Consider the following 24,579-nt stretch of genomic DNA (forward strand, 5'->3'; position numbering starts at 1 on the left):
TGACATAGATCATTATTTATATACAAAAGATTTAACATTTTTATCTCACAAAAACACTAAATCAGATACACCTGCTAGACATATTTTTATAATTAAAAGTCCTTTACCATGTGGTTTATATATCATGGTAGGATCTCTCTTTTTAACAGTTGTTCATTATAAACATGGATACGATAATACCTATATCTCAAGGGGCTATCATGAGGGATAGTGTGTGTAAAATACAGACTAAGCATACAGTATAGAGACTAAGCCCTCAATGGTGGTGTTTCAGTGCAAAACAAAGGGTGATTATGGAATTATTTAAGCAATGTGTTCTTGACTTTTACCTTATTTAGTGGTGTTTGAGGTTCTCCTTATTTACCAAAGAAGAATGACTTAGATTCACATAAGAAATTATTACTAAAGGTAATTGTAGAAAATTGTTTAACATTTCTTCATTAAAGTTTCATTGTGCATAATTTCTTTAGGCATGAATTTGAAATTGTCTATGTAGTGGGAACCTTTGCTTCTCTGTTTTTAGGGAAGAATTATTCCATATCACATATGTGCCAGTTTACGGCTTAAACATCTTTTATCAGAACTGAAAGTATTTTGAGGTTTTATGTCCCAAGGGTTTACAAGAGAAGGGGTGAGAAGCAGCTGAGCAGGGAATTGAAGAATGAATGCTGACTAATTGTCCCATTTATGCTGCTTATTCACTGGCAACCAAGCAGCTCTACTTTTAATTTTATTCTCTATTCTTATACAACCAAAGAAGCAGTAGGTTTTGTTTACAGAAAGTGTTCTAGTTAAAAGCAGTTGCAGCTTCAGAGAAGAAAAAAATCACAAGGAGTTAGCAGGTCTCAGAGAAAGGGACAGATTGTATACTGATGTATCTGTCCTGTATTATATTTAAGAGCTGCATATCTGGATCTAGACTTCATGCTGAAGTTGGAATCCTCACTTTTCACTCATATGAGTCCCAGCAATTTATTTAATCTGTTTCAAAAGTTTTCTCTTGTAAAATAGGGATAGTAATAGTACCTACTTCACTGAATTGTTAGGACTAAATTAGTAAATATGTATAAAGCAAGTGAAATAGTGCTTGATACACTGTAAATGCTGTGAAACTGTTACCATATGCCATTAATCCTGGAGTACCAGAGTTTGTAAGATACACTGTCACTTTCTGTACCAAAGGGGGGAAAAATGGAGGAATGTGTGTCTTAGAATCGATGCGATATAATATTGTTATTGGGTCCATAAGGTTAATAAGCTTTTCATATAGTGATTCATTTAAAAGGTGTTTAACTTGTTCCTCTATAGTATAGTGCTTATATTTAATTGACTTCGTAAATTCGTAGATATGATAGTGGTACTGTGTTTAGGGGAAAAATAGAACTATACCAAACTGTGCATGAAAATACTTAATTGACATGAGCTTTATATGTTGTTTTACCAATTTGTATTTTTTGTGGGAAAGCTTTCTATTTTGAAATTTATAAGGTATCTTTTGATGTCTAGCCTTTTGTTAATTTTGAGCGTATTTGCATACATTTCTAATGCATTAATAATAGTAGTTTTTAGTTATGTACTTTAGATCCTGCAGAATTCTAAAGTGTTTTCCAGATTATCAAAGACAATATATTGTGTTCAGTAGTAGCACATAGCAGTAAAAATAACAGGCTCTGGGAGCTCTGTAACAATGGGGTGGGATAGGGAGGGAGGTTCTAGAGGGAGGGAGCATACATATACCTATGGCTGATTCATATTGATACTTGGCAGAAAACAACAAAATTCTGTAAAGGAATTATCCTTCAAATAAAAAATAAGCAAAGATTTTGAAGTTTAAAAAAAAAAAAAATGACAGGCTCTGAAGTCAAATTGCCTGTCTTTAAAATCTTAATTCAGTCACTTACTAATCCCATCAAGTTACTTTGCCTCTCTGTGCCTTTGTTTTCTCATCTATAAAATGGGGAAATAAATAGCTCCTACCTTACAGAGTTGAAATGTGTATAAAAAGTGCTTAGAATAGTGACACATAGTAAGCACAATGTGTTTGCTCTTTTTTATATTAATTTTATTATTGCATTCTAAGTGTTTTTTATAGTTCTGATCAGTTTTATTAACTAGAATCCTTAGTAAACCAGATCTTTCTATTTTTTTTTTACTCTTTTAAGATTATAAAGACAGACAGACCTGGGGCCATTTAACATAATATAGAGAACAGTCTGTATACCCCAGAGGTCCTAATGTGAATATGATAATGAATATCTATAATAATAACAATATAATTGTCAAAAGGTTAAGGAATGGTACTAATTCAAGAATATGTGGTAAGTTAAAAAATCTTTTAATAATGAGAAAGAAAAGTTTTATCACTTGAAGGTATAAAACTTCAATTCATCTCCATATTTTCTTATATGAAACTATGCTGGTTTGGATAATTGAGATATTACTATGTTAAAATTTGGAAGTTGATGTTAGTCTATTACTGTTTTATATATCAATGTGTTATTTTGCATTATAAGTTAGAAATGAATTTATTTACTTTCTTAAATTGATTCTTGTAACTTAAATAATATACATACAGAATTTTAAAAAACGTAGTATTAGAAGCCTTGAAGCTAAGTAAAACAACCCCCTGTTGCAAGCTTCCCACCTTCCACAGTAGTCTGCAGAGGCAGTTACTTTGCATTCTTGGAGCTGTTCCTTGTGGCATTTGCATGTTTTTAAGTAACACTTTTAAGCTGTTCTTTATTGATTTTTTTCTTATCAATTTACTTCCTGTTATTAATTGGGAATTTACTATTCTTATATTTATCATCTCATTGTTTCAATGTGCTTATACAGTACTTACTCCATTTACTCAACATACTTATCCAATAAGTATGATACTCAGATCAGATCAGATTAGTCGCTCAGTCGTGTCCGACTCTTTGCGACCCCATTAATCACAGCACGCCAGGCCTCCCTGTCCGTCACCAACTCCCAGAGTTCACGCAGACTCAGGTCCATCGAGTCATTGATGCCATCCAGCCATCTCATCCTCTGTCGTCCCCTTCGCCTCCTGCCCTCAATCCCTCCCAGCATCAGAGTCTTTTCCAATGAGTCCACTCTTTGCATGAGGTGGCCGAAGTACTGGAGTTTCAGCTTTAGCGTCATTCCTTCCAAAGAAATCCCAGGGCTGATCTCCTTCAGAATGGACTGGTTGGATCTCCTTGCAGTCCAAGGGACTCTCAAGAGTCTTCTCCAACACCACAGTTCAAAAGCATCAATTCTTTGACGCTCAGCCTTCTTCACAGTCCAATTCTCACATCCATACATGACCACAGGAAAAACCATAGCCTTGACTAGATGAACCTTTGTTGGCAAAGTAATGTCTCTGCTTTTGAGTATGCTATCTAGGTTGGTCATAACTTTCCTTCCAAGGAGTAAGCGTCTTTTAATTTCATGGCTGCAGTCCCATCTGTAGTGATTTTGGAGCCCAGAAAAATAAAGTCTGACACTGTTTCCACTGTTTCCCATGAAGTGATGGGACCGGATGCCATGATCTTCGTTTTCTGAATGTTGAGCTTTAAGCCAAAATTTTCACTTTCCACTTTCACTTTCATCAAGAGGCTTTTGAGTTCCTCTTCACTTTCTGCCCTAAGGGTGGTGTCATCTGCATATCTGAGGTCATTGATGTATTTCTCCCGGCAATCTTGATTCCAGCTTGTGCTTCTTCCAGTCCAGCGCTTCTCGTGATGTACTCTGCATAGAAGTTCAATAAGCAGGGTGACAATATACAGCCTTTAGGTACTCCTTTTCCTATTTGGAACCAGTCTGTTGTTCCATGTCCGTTCTAACTGTTGCTTCCTGACCTGCATACAAATTTCTCAAGAGGCAGATCAGGTGGTCTGGTATTCCCATCTCTTTCAGAATTTTCTACAGTTTATTGTGATCCACACAGTCAAAGGCTTTGGCATAGTTGATAAAGCAGAAATAGATGTTTTTCTGGAACTCTCTTGCTTTTTCCATGATCCAGCGGATGTTGACAATTTGATCTCTGGTTCTTCTGCCTTTTCTAAAACCAGCTTGAACATCAGGAAGTTCACGGTTCACATATTGCTAAAGCCTGGCTTGGAGAATTTTGAGCATTACTTTACTAGTGTGTGAGATGAGTGCAATTGTGTGGTAGTTTGAGCATTCTTTGGCATTGCCTTTCTTTGGGATTGGAATGAAAACTGACCTTTTCCAGTCCTGTGGCCACTGCTGAGTTTTCCAAATGTGCTGGCATATTGAGTGCAGCACTTTCACAGCATCATCTTTCAGGATTTGGAATAGCTCAACTGGAATTCTATCAGCTCCACTAGCTTTGTTCGTAGTGATGCTTTCTAAGGCCCACTTGACTTCACATTCCAGGATGTCTGGCTCTAGGTCAGTGATCACACCATCGTGATTATCTGGGTCGTGAAGATCTTTTTTGTACTGTTCTTCTATGTATTCTTGCCATCTCTTCTTAATATCTTCTGCTTCTGTTAGGTCCATACCATTTCTGTCCTTTATCGAGCCCATCTTTGCATGAAATGTTCCTTTGGTATCTCCAATTTTCTTGAAGAGATCTCTAGTCTTTCCCATTCTGTTGATTTCCTCTATTTCTTTGCATTGATCGCTGAAGAAGGCTTTCTTATCTCTTCTTGCTATTCTTTGGAACTCTGCATTCAGATGTTTATATCTTTCCTTTTCTCCTTTGCTTTTCACTTCTCTTCTTTTCACAGCTATTTGTAAGGCCTCCCCAGACAGCCATTTTGCTTTTTTGCATTTCTTTTCCATGGGGATGGTCTTGATGCCTGTCTCCTGTACAATGTCACGAACCTCATTCCATAGTTCATCGGGCACTCTATCTATCAGATCTAGGCCTTTAAATCTATTTCTCACTTCCACTGTATAATCATAAGGGATTTGATTTAGGTCTTACCTGAATGGTCTAGTGGTTTTCCCTACTTTCTTCAATTTAAGTTTGAATTTGGCAATAAGGAGTTCATGGTCTGAGCCACAGTCAGCTCCTGGTCTTGTTTTTGCTGACTGTATAGAGCTTCTCCATCTTTGCTGCAAAGAATATAATCAATCTGATTTCGGTGTTGACCATCTGGTGATGTCCATGTGTAGAGTCTTCTCTTGTGTTGTTGGAAGAGGGTGTTTGTTACGACCAGTGCATTTTCTTGGCAAAACTCTATTAGTCTTTGCCCTGCTTCATTGTTAAAATTTGGAAGTTGATGTTAGTCTATTACTGTTTTATATATCAATGTGTTATTTTGCATTGTAAGTTAGAAATGAATTTATTTACTTTCTTAAATTGATTCTTGTAACTTAAATAATATACATACTGAATTTTAAAAAACGTAGTATTAGAAGCCTTGATACTTATCCAATAAGTATGTTGCATTAAATCACTAAATATTGTTTCTTTCTGAGCAAAGTGATGTATTATGATTGTTTCCTTTCTCCTATAACTTTTTCTTTTGAGGGAGAGTTAGTAATAACCTTATTTCTATTTGCTCACTTTTTGTGTACTACTGTTTTTTCCCTAAATGCTTCAACAGACCTGTAACATGCATATCAGTACTTTTTGAGTGCTCAAACATGGTTTCAGACTCTTATCAAATTTGGTTTTATTGGGGGAATACTTTCCATCATGATCTATTCTACAATCTAGATTGGTTGCTTGCTACACCCAGTGCCTAGAGGACGTGTTGGGACTTCCCCTGGCTGTTCTGTGTTAGATCCTTTATATCCTGAGTCCCACCCTTTCCTTACCCTTTTTCCTCCTTTACTTTATAGAGGTATATTTTCAGATGCTTCCTGATAAAGAGGTCATAAAAGTTTGCTGTCTTGAAAATATCTTCATTCCATCCTCACATTTGGTTGAGTATTAGCTTATGTGTGTAATTGTAGACTTTAACTTTTCCTCAGAATTGTGAAAGTATTGCTCCCTTCTCTCATTTTTTTGTTCTCTATCTCTAGTCATAGGACATGTGTTCGTCTGGATTTGTATGCCAGTTTTCTTGTGTTTCCTCTTCTTTTAAAATTTTGTCTTTATATTCTACTTACTAGGAAATTTTCTAGGTGTTCTCTTTCACTGAATGTTTTGTTTCAGCAAATTTTATTATCTAAAAGTTCTTACTGTTTCTCTAATTATTCAATTTTTTTACACAGTACATTCTTCTTATTTTTTGGCTGTAATTATCCTTTATTATGTCTGAGGATGGTAATAATTTTTTAAGGTCTCTTCAGCTCTTTGTATTTCCTCTAAGTACTTTTTTCTTGTTTGTTTACTTTGGTTTTAGTCTTTCACGTTGGAGACTTTTCTGAAAGCCTAGACTTAATGAGGTGCTACAGATTGAGTTGGTAGCTGTGTGTCTAGAGGCAGGAATTGTTTTGTGGATGGCTTCATTAGAGTAATCAAGCAAACAGCCAACATTAATCTTGGGAGATCTGAGGTTGTGGTATCTACATCTCATTTTTGGGGTCTTAAAGGTTCTCGGTGAATTTTCAGGTATTCTTTCTTGGACAGTTTACATCTGTCTGCCAGCAATTAAAAACCAGTTCAGGTCCAGCTGAACCTTGTCCTTTCACTCCTGTCTACATTATATTTGGCAGTTCCAAGTCAGGAAGATCTCTATTTCAAGATACCCTCTAGAAGATCTTCTAGACGCCGAAGCGGACATGTGGAATGAGGTGGTTAACCTATGTGTAGAAATGTTGTCTATCCAGCCTTCTAGAGAATCCCTCAGTATTCAGTTCTTACATACTCCAGCCTGAGGTTTCATTAGGCAAATTATCTTCTTATATTCTCCTCCTTTTCTGCCACTTAGCTTTCTGGATCCTTGCTGTGCTGAATCAATCACTAGTCTTCTGCCTGAGTTTTTCATTTTCCAAAACTTTGTATTTGTTGTTGTCTTCTCTCCCATTCTCTTTGTCCTTCAGTTTTGTACTTTTTTTGTTATCTTAATGGAATTTCAGAAGGAAGCATCCTTAATTTGCCATACTTAACCATAACAATAATGGTAATAATAAGACTTGCTCTATATATTTTAATATTGATTTTGTTTTAATCTTCAAACAAATCCCATTAGAAAGACACTGCTAGTATCCTCATTTTACAGATAAAGGAACAAAATGATAAGTTGCCCAATAGCACATGATTAATAAACAACAGATATGAATCTACAGACTTACTTTCTAGAACCTGAGGTTGATACTTCATCATTATAAACTAGAAGTCTACAATATGTCTCCATCACCTCTAGGGTTACTTTAACATACAGCTTAAAACTCACTTTACATAAGACAAATAACTAGATTTTCATATATCTAAATTAGAAGAAAACCTCGTATCATATAAATATGTATACACATATACACCCCACAGGCCACACATAGAAATCACTACTTATTACTTATATGAAGAATAATTTTTTGGTAATACAAAACTTTAAGCTATTAGTTACCACATAATGCCATTCTCCTAAGTAAATGTTTTAAATGCTATTTACTGTCTGAACTAGGGCACAGTGTTCTACACATTAAGTATAATTAAATCAAATCAGAGGACTGATAAATTTTAGTTGATCTGATTAAAATTTTTGTTTAAAAATTTTAGGAAGAATAGAAATACAAGATTTGTTTGCAAGATTACAAATAAATAAAATTTTTGTTTCTTTAAAAAATACTGTGGCCAAACACATGAAATTTAAAATAAACAGTTCTACTTTGAGTGTCACCAATTAAAAATAGATCTTCTTTGATACAGTTTGGTTTTTTCTTTTACAATAATAATAAATCATTTCTGTTTTGTGTAATTTTTCTATCTTTCTGTTTCTTCAGTGTAGACAGAAACCTATTGCCTTCCTGCTGAGAATATAATTTCTGAATCTAGGCGATGTACTGTCAGCACAGTGAAGCAGGAAATTATTCTCCTGTGTCAGCTGCTGCTGTTAAAGAATAAAGAAAGTTTGGGATAGGATGCATTTCTGTTATCTGTACTCACAAATCTCATATGACATGCAAATAGATTTTAATTCAGCAGAGTTCAAAGTATTTTGTGACAAAAGATACTCCCTGCTCTTGGTTCTTTCTCTACGCCCTCTAAAAATCCCAAGTGTATTTCCAAATTCCATACTTTTATGTCTGTTTCAGTGGAAGTAGTCATCAAATTTATTCCACTTATTCAAGTCATAGAGCGTGTGGAAATGATGCTGTTTAGGACACTGGGAATATTGGTATATTAAACTTAATAATAATAGTAGCAGCATTGATAATGCTACTAATAGCTGATTGTAATATGGAACTTAATATGAGCCAGAGACAGCTTTGTCTCTACATGCTTTCCACATACTGAATTAGTTCACACAATAATTCTGTGAAGAAAAGACAGCACAAAAGATTAAATGATTTGCTGACAGCATGTATGTATGTAGCATGCAGGTATGTATAGTATATGTAGTCATGTGTATATAAGCATATACATGCATGTAAGTGTGTATATGTATGAATGCATATGCATACATGTATACATGCCTATGTATAGCTATACACTTATGTATATGTGTGTGTGTTTATATACACACAAAGCCATGTAAATATATTTTTTCTATAAAATTAGAGGCAGGGATAGGATTTGCTTAGTCTGCTCCCAAGGTCTGCCCAATTAGCTATTGTGTTGTACTAATAGAATAGTCTCATATGGGCAACTTGTAGGAATTAGCAAATATTAAAAATCAGGTGAAAAATCTCAAAATCTGTCAATTTTATCCTTTAGTCTAATTTTTCCATGAATTGAGAAAGGACTAGTGTTAAACATAATTTTCATTTCCAAAACATCTCAGGAGCTTGTATCATAGAACACCACTTTGTTGGACAATCTCTACCCTGCATCTCTTCATGGCATAGATAGCAAATTTCTATTTCCTTATCCAATAAAGTTTTGATTTTACTAAATTATCACAATGATTTCAGTATTAAATTTCTATAGCTTGGTGGTAGAAGAAATTATAATGCTCATTCTTTTTACATTTGATGAAATTATTAAGGACATGTATTATAAAAATGACAAATTATATTCTAGACATCATAAGGAGCTCTGAGAAATTCATGTACATTTTTGTCAACCTCAAAGTGGAGATGGTCTTAGAGTCATGACAAAGTCTATATATATTTTTAGTGTCATTATAAGGCATAAATTTGGTATATGATCTCTCTTAAATATCATTCTTAGATATTTAAATTTGGAAATGCTAAGAACAGTTCATAATAAGATAGTCTCAAATAAAAACCTGTCTACTCATATAAAAATGATATTAAAATTTATAGTTATCTTGTATTTTAAAAAATGGACATTCAGTATCCTTTAGGAGTATGGATAGATCTACACACTTTAGAAAATCAGCCACTTTTATTTTAACTATAAAGGGTAGGAAACTATTTCCTTCTCTTGTGAAAATCATCTCATAGTTAATTTAGAATTTCCCTATTTCTATACATTTTCCATTGCATCTAAGTAATTTGCATGCTGTGTAGGTAGGGAGGGAAAACTTATCCTTGAATTCTTTCAGTCAAAAGTTTTCTATTTCAGTTTGCTGAAACAATATTACTTGGTTCCATGCTAACATCATCAGGTAAGCTGGGGAATTTTAGGATGACTAAAGTAAGTATATCACAAATACTAAAAAGAATAATAATGTTAAACTCTTAATACTGTTATATCTATGGCTTTATCTGGGTTCCTGAAATTAAAATAGCACATTGTTAAACTTAACAAAATATCTTGGCCTATTTAAAACTTGTTACCTACTTACAACTTTCCTATATTTAGATTATAATTTTATTGAGCTTTATGGCATGAATTGCCTTTATAAACTAATATGCCCTGTGATCCTAGAAACTTAAAATATTACTTGCATGTGATGACAGCAAGTTTGGGTAGCTGTGTGTTTAGATTTATTTCTAATTTTGAATGTATGGAATTCTTCTTAGGCTCTGTCACTGTATTCCATTTCAAGTGCAGGTAGCCTGAAAAAGAAGCTTTACATTGAAAATGTGTTTTTGTTTTTGGTAAAGCTATAAAAATAGCTTTACAGAAAAATGTCATTGGAAAAATGAAAATCAAAAAAATCTTACCTTGATAAAATCATTTCATATCAGCCATTGTAACAGTGTTACCATTGTTTCTCTATCTGCATTGCACCTAAATCACCATATTTAAAAATCATATAATATCTTTTTTATAATTTACTTTCAAATTTACTTTCATGGCCATTGCAGAAAAAATGTGTCACCATTTGCACTTAGATTTTGGGGAGCTATTTCTGTTTCCAGGTAATTATCCTAAACTTTTTTACTTGTTGACCTCATTAATAGAACATCTACTTTTTAAAAAATAATAGTCTGCATTTCTTAGAGCAATTTTGGCGGTAGCGGTGGTTCAGTTGCTAAGTCATGTCCATCTCTTACAACTTCATGAACCGTAGCCTGCCAGGCTCCTCTGTCTCAGAAATTCTCCAGGAATACTGGAGGGGGTTGCCATTTCCTTCTCAAGGGGTTTTTCTCTACACACGGATTGAACCCAGTTCTCCTGCGCTGCAGATGGATTCTTTACTGGCTGAGCCACCAGGGAAACCCAGAGCAGTTTTAGTCTTATGGAAAAATTTAGTAGAAAGTCCAAGGGAGGTGCCATATGCAGTTGACCCTTCATATTGGCTACTGGTGTCCCAGGTGACACAGTTGGTAAAAAAAAATTCGTCTGTCAATGTAGGAGATGCCAGAGATGTGGGTTAGATCCCTGAGTCAGGAAGATTCCCTGAAATAGGAAATGGCAGCCCACTCCAGTTATCTTGCCTGGAAAATTCCATGGACAGGGGAGCCTGGTGAGCTGTAGTCCATGGGGTCGCAAAGAGTCGGACACAACTGAGCACACACACAACTAAGCACTTCATCCCCACAGGTTCTAAAGCCTTGGATTCAAACAACCAAGGATTGAAAATATTTTGGGAAAAAAAATCCAGAAAGTTCCAAAAAGGAAAAATTCAAATTTGTTGTGTGCTGGCAAATAGTTACATAGAATTTACATTGTATTAGGTGTTAGAAGTACTGAGGCTGATGGCTTAGCAGATAAAGACATAAAGAATCCTCTCGTAGCTCAGCTGGTAAAGAATGTCTGTAATGCGGGCATTCGGTTCAGTCGCTCAGTCATGTTCGACTCTTTGCTACCCTACCCCATGGACTGCAGCACGCCAGGCTTCCCTGTCTATCACCAAATCCCAGAGCTTGCTCAAACTCATGGCCATTGAGTAGGTGATACCATCCAACCATCTTATCCTTTGTCGTCCCCTTCTCCTGCCTTCAGTCTTTCCCAGAATCAGGGTCTTTTCCAATGAGTCAGTTCGTCACATCAGGTGGCCAAAGTATTGGTGCTTCAGCATCAGTCCTTCCAGTGAATATTCAGGACTGATTTCTTTTAGGATTGACTGGTTGGATCTCCTTGTTGTCCAAAGGACTCTCAAGAGTCTTCTCCAACACCACAGTTCAAAAGCATCAGTTCTTTGGTACTTAGCTTTCTTCACAGTCCAATTCTCATATCCATACAGGACTAGTGGAAAAACCATAGCTTTGACTATATGGACCTCTACTGGCAAAGTAATGTTTCTGTTTTTTAATATGCTGTCTAGGTTGGTCATAGCTTTTCTTCTGAGGAGCAAGTGTCTTTTAATTTCATGGCTGCAGTCACCATCTGCAGTGATTTTGGAGCCCCCCAAAATGAAGTCTGTCACTGTTTCCATTGTTTCCCCATCTATTTGCCATGAAGTGATGGGACTGGATGCCATGATCTTAGTTTTCTGAATGTTGACTTTTAAGCCAACTTTTTCACTCTTCTCTTTTACTTTCATCAAGAGGCTCTTTAGTTCTGCACTTTCTGCTATAAGGGTGGTGTCCTCTGTATATGTGAAGTTATTGATGTTTCTCCTGGCAATCTTGATTCCAGCTTGTGCTTCATCCAGCCTGGCATTTCACATGATATACTCTGCATATAAGTTAAATAAGCAGGGTGATAATATACAGCCTTGATGTACTCCTTTCCCAATATGGAACCAATTTACAATGCAAGAGACTCTGGTTCAACTCCTGGGCCAGGAAGATCTCCTGGAGAAGGGATAGGGTACCCACTCCAGTATTCTTGGGCTTCCCTTGTGGCTCAGCTGGTAAAGAATCTGCCTGCAATGCAGGAGGCCTGGGTTTGATCCCTGGGTTAGGAAGATCCCCTGGAGAAGGGAAAGGCTACCCACTCCAGTATTCTTGCCTGGAGAATCCCCATGGACAGAGGAGCCTGGCAGGCTACAGACCATGGGATCACAAAGAGTCAGACATGACTGAGCGACTGAGCACAGCACATACACTGTTCAGGAGACACAGCAGACACAGGTTTGATCCCTGGGTCAGCAAGATCCCCTGGGGGTGGAAATGGCGGTCAGTTCCAGTATTCTTGTCTGAAAAATCCCATGGACAGAGTAGCCTGGCAGGCTCCAGTCAATGGGGTCACAAAGAGTCGGACACAACCAAGCGACTGAGCACACAAGTATTATAACTAATACAGAGATATTTAATGTTTATGGGAGGATTGCATAGAGTATGTGCCAGTACTGTACAATTTTATATAAGGCACTTGAGCATCCTTGGATTTTGGTATCTGCAGGAATCCGGGGCTAATTTCCCATGGACACTGAGGGTTGACTCTACTTTTTTTATTGTCCATACTTCTGCCCCCCACCCCACCCCACCCTGCACACAGTTTTTTCTTATTAACATCTTACATTAGTATGATACATTAAAATTTTAGTGTCTTTACAAATGTATAATGATATGTATCCATCACTGCAGTGTCATACATAACAGCGTCACTGTCCAAAACATCACCTGTGTTCTACCTCATCCCGCTTTTCTTGCCCATGTGTCTCGTGCACGTGTGGTAAATCATTTCAGTCCTGTCCTACTCTGCAACCCCATGGACTGTAGCCCACCAGCCGCCTCTTTCCATAGGATTCTCCAGACAAGAATACTGGAGTGGGTTGCTGTTCCCCTCAGAGGATCTTCCCAGCCCAGGGGTTGGATCCGCATTTCCTGTGGCTCCTGCATTGCAGGTGGATTCTTTACCCCTGAGCCACCGAGGAGCCCCCCCATGCATCTCTGGCAGCCATTAATCTTTTCACTGTATGTATAGTTTTGCCTTTTCCAGAATGTCATATGCTTGAAATCATAGACTATGTAGCCTTCTTCAGATTGGCTTTTTTTCATCTTGTAATATGCATTTAAGCTGTCCTTATGTCTTTTTTTGTGGTATGATACCTCATTTCGTTTTATATAATAAGGATATACCACAGTTTGTTTATTCATTCACCTAGTTGAACACCATGACTGCTTCCAGGTTTTGACAATTATGAAAAAGCTGCTATAAACATTTGTGTGTAGGTTTTTTTGTAGATATGAGTTGTAGCTCATTTGCGTAAATGCCAAGGAGTGTGATTGCTGAATCATATGGTAAGAGGATGTTTAGTTTGAACGAAACTGCCAGACTGTTTTCCAAATTGGCTGTACTGTTTTCCATTCCACTAGCAGTGCGTGAACGTTCCTGTTGCTCTACATCTTCAGTAACATTTGGTGTTGTCAGTGTTTTGGGTTTTAGCCATTCTAATAGGTGTGTAGTGGTGTCGCATGGTGGTTTTAGTTTGCAGTTCCCTAATGACTTACTGTTATATCCCCATCAAATCTATATCTTGAATTTCTAATCATCTAGTACTTCATGACCTTACACCTTTATATGGAGTTAGGAGGATCTTTTTAGAGTTAATCAAGTTAAAGTGAGGTTATTACAGTGAGTCCTAATCCAGTATGACTGGTGTTCTTATAAAAAAGGGGAAATTTGAACACAGATATGCATACAGGGGGTATGCCATGGGAATGTGAAGACTGCCATCTGTAAGCCAATGATTGAGGCCTGGAATCTGATCCTCCCGTCACAGCCCTGCCAACACCTTGATTTCAGACTCTGGCCTCCCAAACTGTGAGATGATTAATTTCTGTTATTTAAGTCCTCCAGTTATGGCAGCCCTGACAAACTAATACACATTTGATTGATGTTCTGCATCTTTTCACATGCTCATAGGTCATCACTTTATTGTTTTGGTAAGGTGTCTTTTCAGACCTTTGGCCCATTTTTTAAATTGAATTCATTTTCTAGTTGTTGAGTTTGAGTTTTTTGTCTTTGTAGATTACTAGTCCTTTATCATATATGTGTTTTCTAAATAATGTCTCCCTATCTGTAGCTTGTTTTTTCATTCTCTTAACGGGCTTCTTTCTTTTCGCCAAGCAAAAGTTTTTAATTTTAATGAAGACCAATTGATGAATTATTTTCTTTTATGGATTGTGCTTTTGGTATTGTATCTGAAAAGTTATTGTCAATTCCAAGGTCACCTAGATTTTTCTCCTATGTTATATTCTAGGAGGTTTATAGCTTTGTCTTTTTTCTGTTTTGAGCTCATTTTTAATAAAAGTTTTATTTTCTGCATCTAGATTTTTTTTTTTTTTTGATACGGATGTCCAGTTAAACCAGCATCATTTGTTGAAAAGGTTATTCTTTCTTCACTGACTTTTATTTGCTTCTTTGTCCAGGATCAGTTGACTATATTTGTATGAGTTTTTTTCGGGCTCTTTATTCTCTTCCATTGATCAGTTTTTCTGTTCTTTGACTGATATCAAACAGTCTTGAATACTGTTACTTTATAGTAAGTCTTTTTCTTTTACACCAGTGATTAGAATGTTTAATAATAAAATATTCATATGTCACTTTATGCAAAAGATCCTAGAAGATGTGTAACAAAAATAAACAAAAAGACAATCTTGTATGTGAGACCTCCAAATGGCATTTTCACTATCTGGACCTTTTAGGTTTTATGTAGTTACTATGTGTGTGTGCTCAGTTGCTCAGTCGTATCTGACTCTTTATGATCCCATGGACTGTGTAGCCTGCCAGGTTCCTCTATCCATGGGATTTTCCAGGCGAGAATACTGGTGTGGGTTGCCATTTCCTTCTCCATGTACTAAGTCTTAAAGTCTGATAGAGTCAATCTTCCAGCTTTGTTCTTCTCCTTCAATATCGTGTTGACAGTCTGGCTGACATTAATTACTAACAGTGAATTAACATGTAAGTTTGAATACTTGAGTTTAAGTGATTTTCTTTATACTTTTCAATGTACTTATAAATGATAATACTTATTCTTATATCCTGTGAAAAACTAGACTAGAAAAAAGGTATAATTATAGAACTTAGTTTTGTAACTTTGAGTCATATTACTTACTTTATGTTGTATCTCTGAGAACTAACTGATAAAATATGTTATGTACCAGGCATAATTTAGGATAAGTGATTGTAAAATGAATAGGATTATTACACAAGAAGTTATAAACATCAGTGTAATAGGATCCTATATTCTCTAAAAGTGTGACATTTAAACAGAATTATTATGTATTATTTAGTCATGTAAAATCCTGATACCTTTATTTATTTTAAAAGATATACCTGTTTTCAGAGAATTCCTATTAAATTTTAATTTGAATATTAAATAAATGGAAAATTTAGAGGACAGCCCAAGTTATTAAGATATAAATCAAGGCAGAATATTCTTTAAAATTGTGTTTCAGGTTACTCCAATATGAATATCAAAAATGTTCCTTTAAAACAAACATTTTAAACTCTTGTTTTCTTTTCTTTTTTACTTTTTCCTTCTGTGGATCCTTTTTGTCTTCAAGCTTCTAAGTTTAGTATCTGATTTATGGGATTTTGCTTTTTAGTTTCTATACAACCTAGTATTCTCTACAAATGTATATAATATTTATATTTGTAAGTCTTTATATTAAGACAGTATTATTTACAAATGTTCAAAATATTTAACTTTTATACACAAGGAAACCTAAAGAATTACTTAATGAAATACTCGTAGTCATATAGTTACTAGTTCTTAAGAAGAATAAATTACTTCTTCTTAAGAATAAGAAGTAATATGATTATACAAGTATTCAGCTTGAATATTTTAGAGAGAAGAAAAGCAAATAAATCATTTACTAGCTCATTGGTGTTAACCATTTCATAATACAGTATGGCTTGTGATGACGGGGATGGAGAGTTAAGTGGGAATGCAAACATGAAGTTTTTTATTTTTCTCCAATCTGACCTTTGTTTATGATTGGTCAAATCAGTTTTTGTTTGTTTCTTCACTCCAGGGAAATGTTAAAGCTTTCTGGACACGTCAAAAAATCAATTTAGTCTGACTTTAGTAAAGTCAGTTTAATCTGACTTAGTTTGATTACCTTTATGCTGCTGCTGCTGCTGCTGCTAAGTCGCTTCAGTCGTGTCCAACTCTGTGTGACCCCATAGATGGCAGCCCACTAGGCTCCCCCATCCCTGGGATTCTCCAGGCAAGAACACTGGAGTGGGTTGCCATTTCCTTCTCCAGTAAGTGAAAGTGAAGACGCTCAGTCTTATCCGACTCTTAGTGACCCCATGGACTGTAGGCCACCAGGCTCCTCGATGCATGGGATTTTCCAGGCAAGAGTACTGGAGTGGGTTGCCGTTGCCTTCTCTGATTACCTTTATAGCAAAATTTAAAATGGCTTTTCCCCTTCTACTCGGTGCTGCTTAGGCTATTCTGAGAGACTCTAGTGTGGAAGGGGTTGAATCTAGTCAGTCATTCAGGCTGCTCATTCCAGTGAATAGAGAGTGATCTGCTCTTGTTTGTCCTCCTGAGTGTTGGTGCTTGGAGGAGAGAGGCAAAAGGGGAAAGATGCCCCTAATTAAGTGGTGCATCTTTATTTTCTCTATTTCTGATCATCTGAAAAACCCTCATGCCTTCTGTAGGGAAAGAGGCAATACTACTCTTGATGTGTCATGTGTGTTAAACTTTTTTGGGGGGATGAGATATTTTTGAAATGTCACACTATCCGGTTTGTCTTTTTCCACTCCTTCGCAGTTTCTGCTTCTCCAGTATGCACCCAGCCCCAATGGGATCCCCGTTGTCTAGAGGCATAAATCCAACTACTTTGATAGCCTCACTCTTTGCTGTTTTAAATAGTGACTTCAGTTCTCTCTACCTGTTTTCCATTCTACCTCTGTTTTCCCACGTCCTCATATAGGCATGGCTAAGGGGGTATGGGCATGGGATGATAAGCAAGTCTAAACATAAGCAAAAGTCCAGCTGAGTGATGAGGTAACCAGTTTTCCATTCATGCCCATCTTTCGGCCCACTCTGATATTATTTGGGCTCTTGGAAATTGCGCTGTCAAACTACATTAAGTCAGTGAAGCAGACTCTGATGATTGACTCACTCAAGATGGGCAGGGGTAGGCAGTTTGGAGTAAAGAGAAACTAAACTTGTTTAGACTGTCTTTTAAATGTGAAACACTTGAGTGGTGATTTTTTTGTTCATAGTCGTGGATTGTAATGCCAATTTCTGTCTGTGGGAGAAGTCCCACCTGATAGTCTGTTAGGTAAATTTTCTCAAAGTCTTGCTGATACTTCATTCTTGCTGTCTCTCATCAGTTCCACCACAGCAGCTAGTGTGAGCCTTTTAAAAAATTGAACAGGTTATATCTCCTAGTCAAATTACTGCAGTGGCTTTCTCTAAGAGTTAAAAATCTGAAGTCCTTATATTATCCCATGTTAAAACTTGATCATTTGGCCTCCAAGGCCCTACATTATCTCATCATTTGTTCTTGTCTCAGGTCTTTGCTCTTGCTAGTCCATCTGTCTGCAGTATTCTTACCCCAGATCGTCAGTCTGTGGACTCCTGCCACTTCATTCTTTACTCATATAAAGCTGCTTCCTTGGGTTTTCTTTATACACTCTTAAAATAGTGTATTCGTCACTCTTTTCTCATAGCTTGCTTTAGTTTTAGTACATTGGTGAATCATTTTCTTACATTTTATTATATATTTAATGGTTTGTTTAATGTCTGTCTGTTCGATTAGCATATCATCAAAGGACAAATCACTGGCTCCTTTGTTCAGTGCTTTGCCCAGTGGCTAAAATGGGACCTGACCCATATGAGAAAATCAACTTTTTTGTTGTTGAGTGAATGAATGAATGCATGCTACTTTCTGTACTCAAACTTTAGAAGTAGCTTTGATTTGTCTTATAATTTTTACCCTCTTTTTGTTTTACAAAGTAGTATGCTTTAAATTTTTTTTTACAGATCTTTTATCATTCTTAACTGTATATTCCCATTGTTAACATCCCAGTTGAACCATCTGCACCTCTAGTTCATCTCCCATGCTGCTGCTGGAAATGGTTTTTATAATAATACTTCTCAAAATGCCACTTATCTGGAATAAAATATTGAAAAATTCCTTAGCATAATTGGACCTGTCCATCTTGTCCTTCTCTTCACTGGCCCTTCCATGTGCTCTATATTCTGTGCTTATCCTTTTCACTGTAGTACTCTGAATGCTTAATATGCTTCTCTCTCCTACTTCTGTGCCTTTCCTTAAAGCCTCTACTGTTTGTTCTTACCGCTATATATGTTATTGGTGTGTGAATACATGAAATATAACACCTATAATGAGAAGACTCAAGGAAAAGTACTTTACATTTGAAATGATTGGGAACAAACTACATAGTTGCACTGTATGCCATTATTTCAGATATATTTGCAAGCTTATTCCTTCACTGAGCATCTTAATACATGGTAACAGTTTATTTGTCAATTTTTAATGGGTATTTAAAAGTTACCAAAACCCTTAAGAGCACCATGCACACTATTTTGTAATTCTATTTGTAATAATTGTGAATTCATTTTAAAGGTAAGGTTTATCTACATATTGTAACTCTAAAGCTTCTTTTTAAAGGATGCGTATGTATGAATATTTGTTGTATATCTTACCTCAGAAAATTAAACTAAGAAAATGGTATATGAAAGTAAAAGTATTTGTATAACCTTTTCAGAAAATGTGTTTCCTTGATAGATTCTTCCAATTTAGATTTTTTTGTTGTTGTTTGAAAGGCCAGACTGATAAAGAAAGTGAAATAACTTTATATAAACAATTGAAGCCAATTTTTTTTTTCATGTCTGAATCTTTTCCAAGTAAGTACTGTGTCACAGAAGGGACCAGTGTGGCTTTTGGGAAAATGTAGACTCTAGGAGTATGTAACAGTGTTCCAAAACTTGTATTTAGCATTTTTGTATCTAAACTAATGCAGAAATGTGTAGCTTGTGATGTTGATCTCTTTTAGAAGACACACCTAAATAAACATAGAAGACACAGCTAGCTAAAAGTAATATATTATGAAGTTATGTAGCAGTAAACAAAGATGGGACCCTATAAGGAAGTTTTGTTTGACACAGCTCTTTTGAAGGGTTACTGCTATTACTGATAATAATAGGTCAATGTTAGGTGCTTTCTGTGAGTTATTTCATTTAATGGTTGGAACTTCCTTGTGTCTGTTCTTCACTTTACATTATGAGCTGCTCAGATTTAGGGATTTGATTTAAGTGATTACTGTTCCTTATTCAGTTGAATGTCTTCACATTATTTACCAGTAGTTCCTTAAACTTTTTTGGAAAATCACAGAGCCTTTTGAAAACCTGACAAAATCCCATTTCCCCAGGGAAAAAAAACATACTTATGCACCTGTATAGTACGTCTTTAGCCTGCAATTTTGCAGAATTCCTAGTTTTCCTAATTCCCATATGTAGACCCTGAATTGGGAATCCCTTATCTATGTCTTCTTTTAATAAAGAGACTGGGGAATTCTGCACATTTTCTTCCTTTGCAACCTCTTGTCACTTAAAGGAAATAATATTCCTTTACATTATGACTTATTATAGAAAGAGTTTAAGAAAGCTGAAAGGAAATTGTAAGCTATCTCTGACCTCACTGAATATATACCAAAATAAATCTGTTATGACAGTTGAGATTCATATAAGTTTGATGAAAGAACACTTTTTAATGGTCTGATTTGTTGGGCTTTGCATCAAAGCATTCTCAATCTGTTTCAGGAACCTAAATGTGCTATTTTGAAATATGTAGTCAGTTACCTCTTCAGATTAGCATAAATATAGTAGCTGTGCCTAGAGATAGAAGATTAGAAAATACCTCCCCGCCTAGTGATTGGGTGATACTTCTTAGAGAACAGTTTCTGGATTTTTATCTTCTGATTCCATCAAAGATAAATCATATAGAATGGGTGTTGTTTCTGTAGTAGAAGTAGGATATAGTAATTATTTTATGTATTGATAAGCTGAAATTATCATATAATTGGTGAATTCATTGTTTATATGAGCAAAGGAAGAAGATGTATTTAGATTCTAATTCATTGTCACTTTGACGAAGAGAAGTTGTCATTTTCTAATTAGGTCACTTTTAAAGCTCCATTATATGAAAAATAGCCCTTTATAGTTTTTGAGGACTGTTTTTTTTTTTTTTATAAAATGTTTAACATAAAGTAATTAAGAATTTCAGAATGTTTTTCTTTACAGTTCTTTTTAGATATTTTCATGTTACTTATGTTTCAGTTTTGATATCTCACCTATTTTGTTTTTTACTCCTTGAATTGTTATCTAAAGCAAATAAATTGGCCGAACAGAGTAAAGAATCTTACTGTATACATTTACCTGGTTTTAGGAAAATTACTATAGAAATAATGCTATAAGTCATTAAACAATGTTTGGGTTTAATTTTTTGACATATGTTTCAGTAATGATACTTAGTTATATTGTGAATTGAATAACTGTATTTTTATTTTTACTGTCTCATTCTTAACATTCAATTTTTAATTAAATAGCAGCCTGTCTGTGTAAGGCTCTTGTAACTAAACGATGTATTCTGCTTTGCTGTGGCACAGTTTTCAGACAGCCACTTTTGTTGTTAAATGTTTTCATTTTCTATAGTACTTTTCATCCCTGTATATATGTACAGGAGTCACTTCACCCACCACCGAATTGCAGCCACTTCTGAAGTGGAACGCAGCAACTGTTTAACAGCGCACTTTCCCCTAGGTGCTGACAGCTGTAGAAGAAATTGTACATGGTCCTGTACAGAAGGTATTTCTCCACTGTGCCATCTGCAGAGTGAAACTGACTAGGAGTACTACATAGACTGTAAGTTTCTTGTGTACCCGCCCTAGACTGGAAAACCCAAAACGAGAGAATAACACAAAACTGGGAAGCATCATTGAAAAATGTATTGAGGTCAGTTAAGCTTAGTGCTGCTCTCCCTGGCTCTAAATTTTTTAAGGTCATCTAATTTGTGATTGGTACTGATTACATAGCAAATAAGTGGATGCACTCATTGGAAATTATTTTATTCTAAAAGCAAATGTAACTAAAATGCTTTTATAAGTACTTCACTTTTAATGAAACTTGTGAATCTATTAAATAATTTTCAAATGACCAAATCAATATTATATAAGATTTTAGAGCTATATTCTTAAAGTAACAAATCAACTTATAATTCAATAAAATATCCTAATTAGTTTTGCTTGCAGTTATCTATGCCTTAGTCTTAATTTAATACTTTCACTCTTTTTGTGAAAGTTTTGCAGCAAAACCAGTTTTTTATGAATGTAGTTTTGATTTTTTGTTTTAGAAACATTGTTTAAAATTTTTACCATATTGAAAGAAAGCATGGGAGAAAATAAACAATAAGTATTTGAACTTCCACTTAGCATATTTTAGTTGCTCTCTCCCATTTAATTATTTAGTAATATCCCTTTTTTCCTTTTGTAAAAGCAATTTTACAAGAGTGCTGCTTTTGTAAGTTTGGCATAGTTATGCTTTATAGGATAGGAAAATAACATTAAGAACCACTGTGTCATTTTAAACAATATGATATGGATTGTTATATTTCATTTTGTTTTTTTAGTCAAATAGTATGACTTACTAGTTATATTTGTGTGTATGTTGAGTATGGGTGTATCTATAAACATTTATATGGCAAGAATTAGACTCTTTTAGTCTTTAGAAAGTCTTAATCTTATAAAACATAGTGTCTTTTGTTTTAGGTAACTTTAACATATGTGTGATAACTTAAATGATATTTGTGTACATCTCTAAACCTGTAGATTCTCAATGAAAGCAGATAAAAACCTCTCTGGGCCACAGTTTGTTTACTTGTAAAATGAGGTGGGTGGAAAAAATTATTTTCTAGAGACCATTTCTTTAAGTGTTTTCTGTTCCACTAAATAGTAGAATTCAATGTATTCAAAATTGTACCTTACGTTATGTAACCAAGATATTTTGGTTCAAGTGATTTTGTTCTAGTTAGAATATTATTTGTACTAATTAAATACCAAGTGGTGCTATTTTAAAATCAAATAGGAGGTCTAATTTCCTACAGACTTGACTGTCTCTAATTTTGTAGTGGAGTTACTCCCAATGTTTTGGAATAAATTTTTTTTGAGAATAAATACAGCCTGATTTCCGTCAGGAAACATCAAGTATATTAGGAAAAGCTAAACTTCATTTACATTCAGAGAATAATGTATTTAAATATTGCCAAAACACTAACTTTTTAAGGAGATTTTAACCCTTATTTGCATACACTTAATACTTCACTCAGTAGTCAAAACATTAAAAAAGTAAACATCAGTATTTTAAAAAAATATAGTTTTAGACATAATATACTTGTGTTTCTCTAGCAAGAGTGTATTTTATCAGTATGTGAAATATTTGCTTTGCTATAATTGGTTCCTTTGCATTTTCTACATACAGTGTAAGTATTAATCCTATTCATCTTATTAACTGAAGTACTCATACTTGACAGAATAAACCATATGTTTTATAAATATATATTATTTTAATGTGTTAGTGAAAAGGAATGAACTATACCTGTGGTGTATATTTGAATAAATATTTTTCAGTTATACAGGATATTTAATTGTTATATTTTATATATTCTGTGGCTGATGAAATTTAATTAGATTTATATAAAATGTATACTTTAATATACTCCCAGTGTATGGTATTTGGAAAAAAGGAATTATATGGAAATTTTCATTTTTATTTAATATGCTTGTGTACTATTTGAATTTAATGAACATGTACTGCTTGTGCAATAAAAAATAATGTTGGTGTTTTAAGTTCAGTTGTACATTTGAAACATTAGTTTATTTAGAAATTATTCTCATTGCATAAAGTATCTTATAGATGCCTAATATCTCTATTTTACTTTTTATTTTCCAAAGGGGAGCTTATTATCATATTCTGAATTGTGGTCAGGCATATTAATCTATATTCTCTTCATAATTTTGGAATTCAGAAATAAATACTAAATCAAGAGCAGTTAATCTTAATGAAACCTTTATTTTTTCATCCTCCATTATACTTTTCTGTTTGAAATAGGAAAAATAAATCAAATTCATAGATAATAGGAATTTCTAAATAATTGTATGTACTTAGACCTCCAGCAGTAATGTTCTGACAATATCTAGTTTTCAATTAGAGATTTTAAAAAGAAATATTAAGACTAGCTGAAGAAATAAGTGAAATTGGTGAGAAAATAAGCTACCCAGAAGTATACTTTGAGTGTGGATTTTAACTTAAACTAATTTTTATTTTATTTTTTTAATTTTATTTTATTTTTAAATTTTACATAATTGTATTAGTTTTGCCAAATATCAAAATGATATTTGATATTTAAACTAATTTTTAAAAACACATTTTAAAATAGTTTCAATACATATTTTAGTTTCTCAGGTAGTCTCCTCAGTTTTACAAAGTACATAGTCTATATTTTGGATTAGAGATATTTTTAGATCCATCCCAAACATATTTTTTATAAGTTATTTGACTTACCAAACTTTTGTGATGCTATAGGGAGATAAAAAACTTTCAAATGTTTTATTGTAAACAATGGGGAGATGATTTTGTAATTTAACATTAGGTGAACAGTTCTTTTTATTCTAAATGGTTTAAATTTGTGTTACTTCATTTAATAAACTTTTGTATTCATACATCATTTATTTTCTGTCATCTAAAATATAATTATGTTCCTAGAAAAATACATGCAGTTTGAATGTACATATTTTAGAAATAAATGAGAAAAGATCTTTTCCCCAGATAATCTCTGGCAAATATATGGAGATAAAATTCGCATAGAATGACCTCAAGCTTTGCTATATCTTATTTTATATAAATTCTTGCCTATTTTATGAATTCTGCAGGTATTTATCAGTATAAATTGAATTGGTTGAAAATTTTAAATGTTTAAGTTTGCTTGAAGAACTATTTATGCCACAGGTTTTAATGCAGAATTTAACAAGCCTTCTTGTTTTAAAAAAATTTTAACTCTGAAATTTCAATGTGTTGTGGGTAAAACTTGTGATGTGTGTATGTGTATGCATGTTTGTGTGTGTGTATCCATGTATTTCTAATGTATTTTCTGAAGTGTGGTTGGAATACTGATCACCACTTTGTAGTTATTTATTCAAGTGTAACTTGCTTAAGAAATTTAAGGGTTCCCCCCGCAACCTGTTAATGGAAAATCATTACACCTACCTCACAGGGTTGTTGTGAG

General features: G+C 34.5%; 1 protein-coding gene across 8 annotated transcripts in view; it reads left to right on the plus strand.

Annotated features, from left to right (window-relative positions):
• NOVA1 (NOVA alternative splicing regulator 1) overlaps positions 1 to 24,579 on the plus strand; it is a 170,833-nt gene that overhangs the window by 32,981 nt on the left and 113,273 nt on the right. For 2 of the 8 annotated variants that reach the window (XM_044933158.1, XM_044933160.1), the window contains one exon: positions 21,063 to 21,164. The exons of the other annotated variants lie outside the window; for them this stretch is intronic. The gene's annotated coding sequence lies outside the window, so the exon portion shown is untranslated. The remainder of the gene's footprint in view (positions 1 to 21,062; positions 21,165 to 24,579) is intronic. 8 annotated transcript variants of the gene reach the window in all.

Source organism: Bubalus bubalis, chromosome 20, assembly GCF_019923935.1.
Source record: "Bubalus bubalis isolate 160015118507 breed Murrah chromosome 20, NDDB_SH_1, whole genome shotgun sequence".
NCBI classification, from domain to species: Eukaryota; Metazoa; Chordata; class Mammalia; order Artiodactyla; family Bovidae; genus Bubalus; species Bubalus bubalis.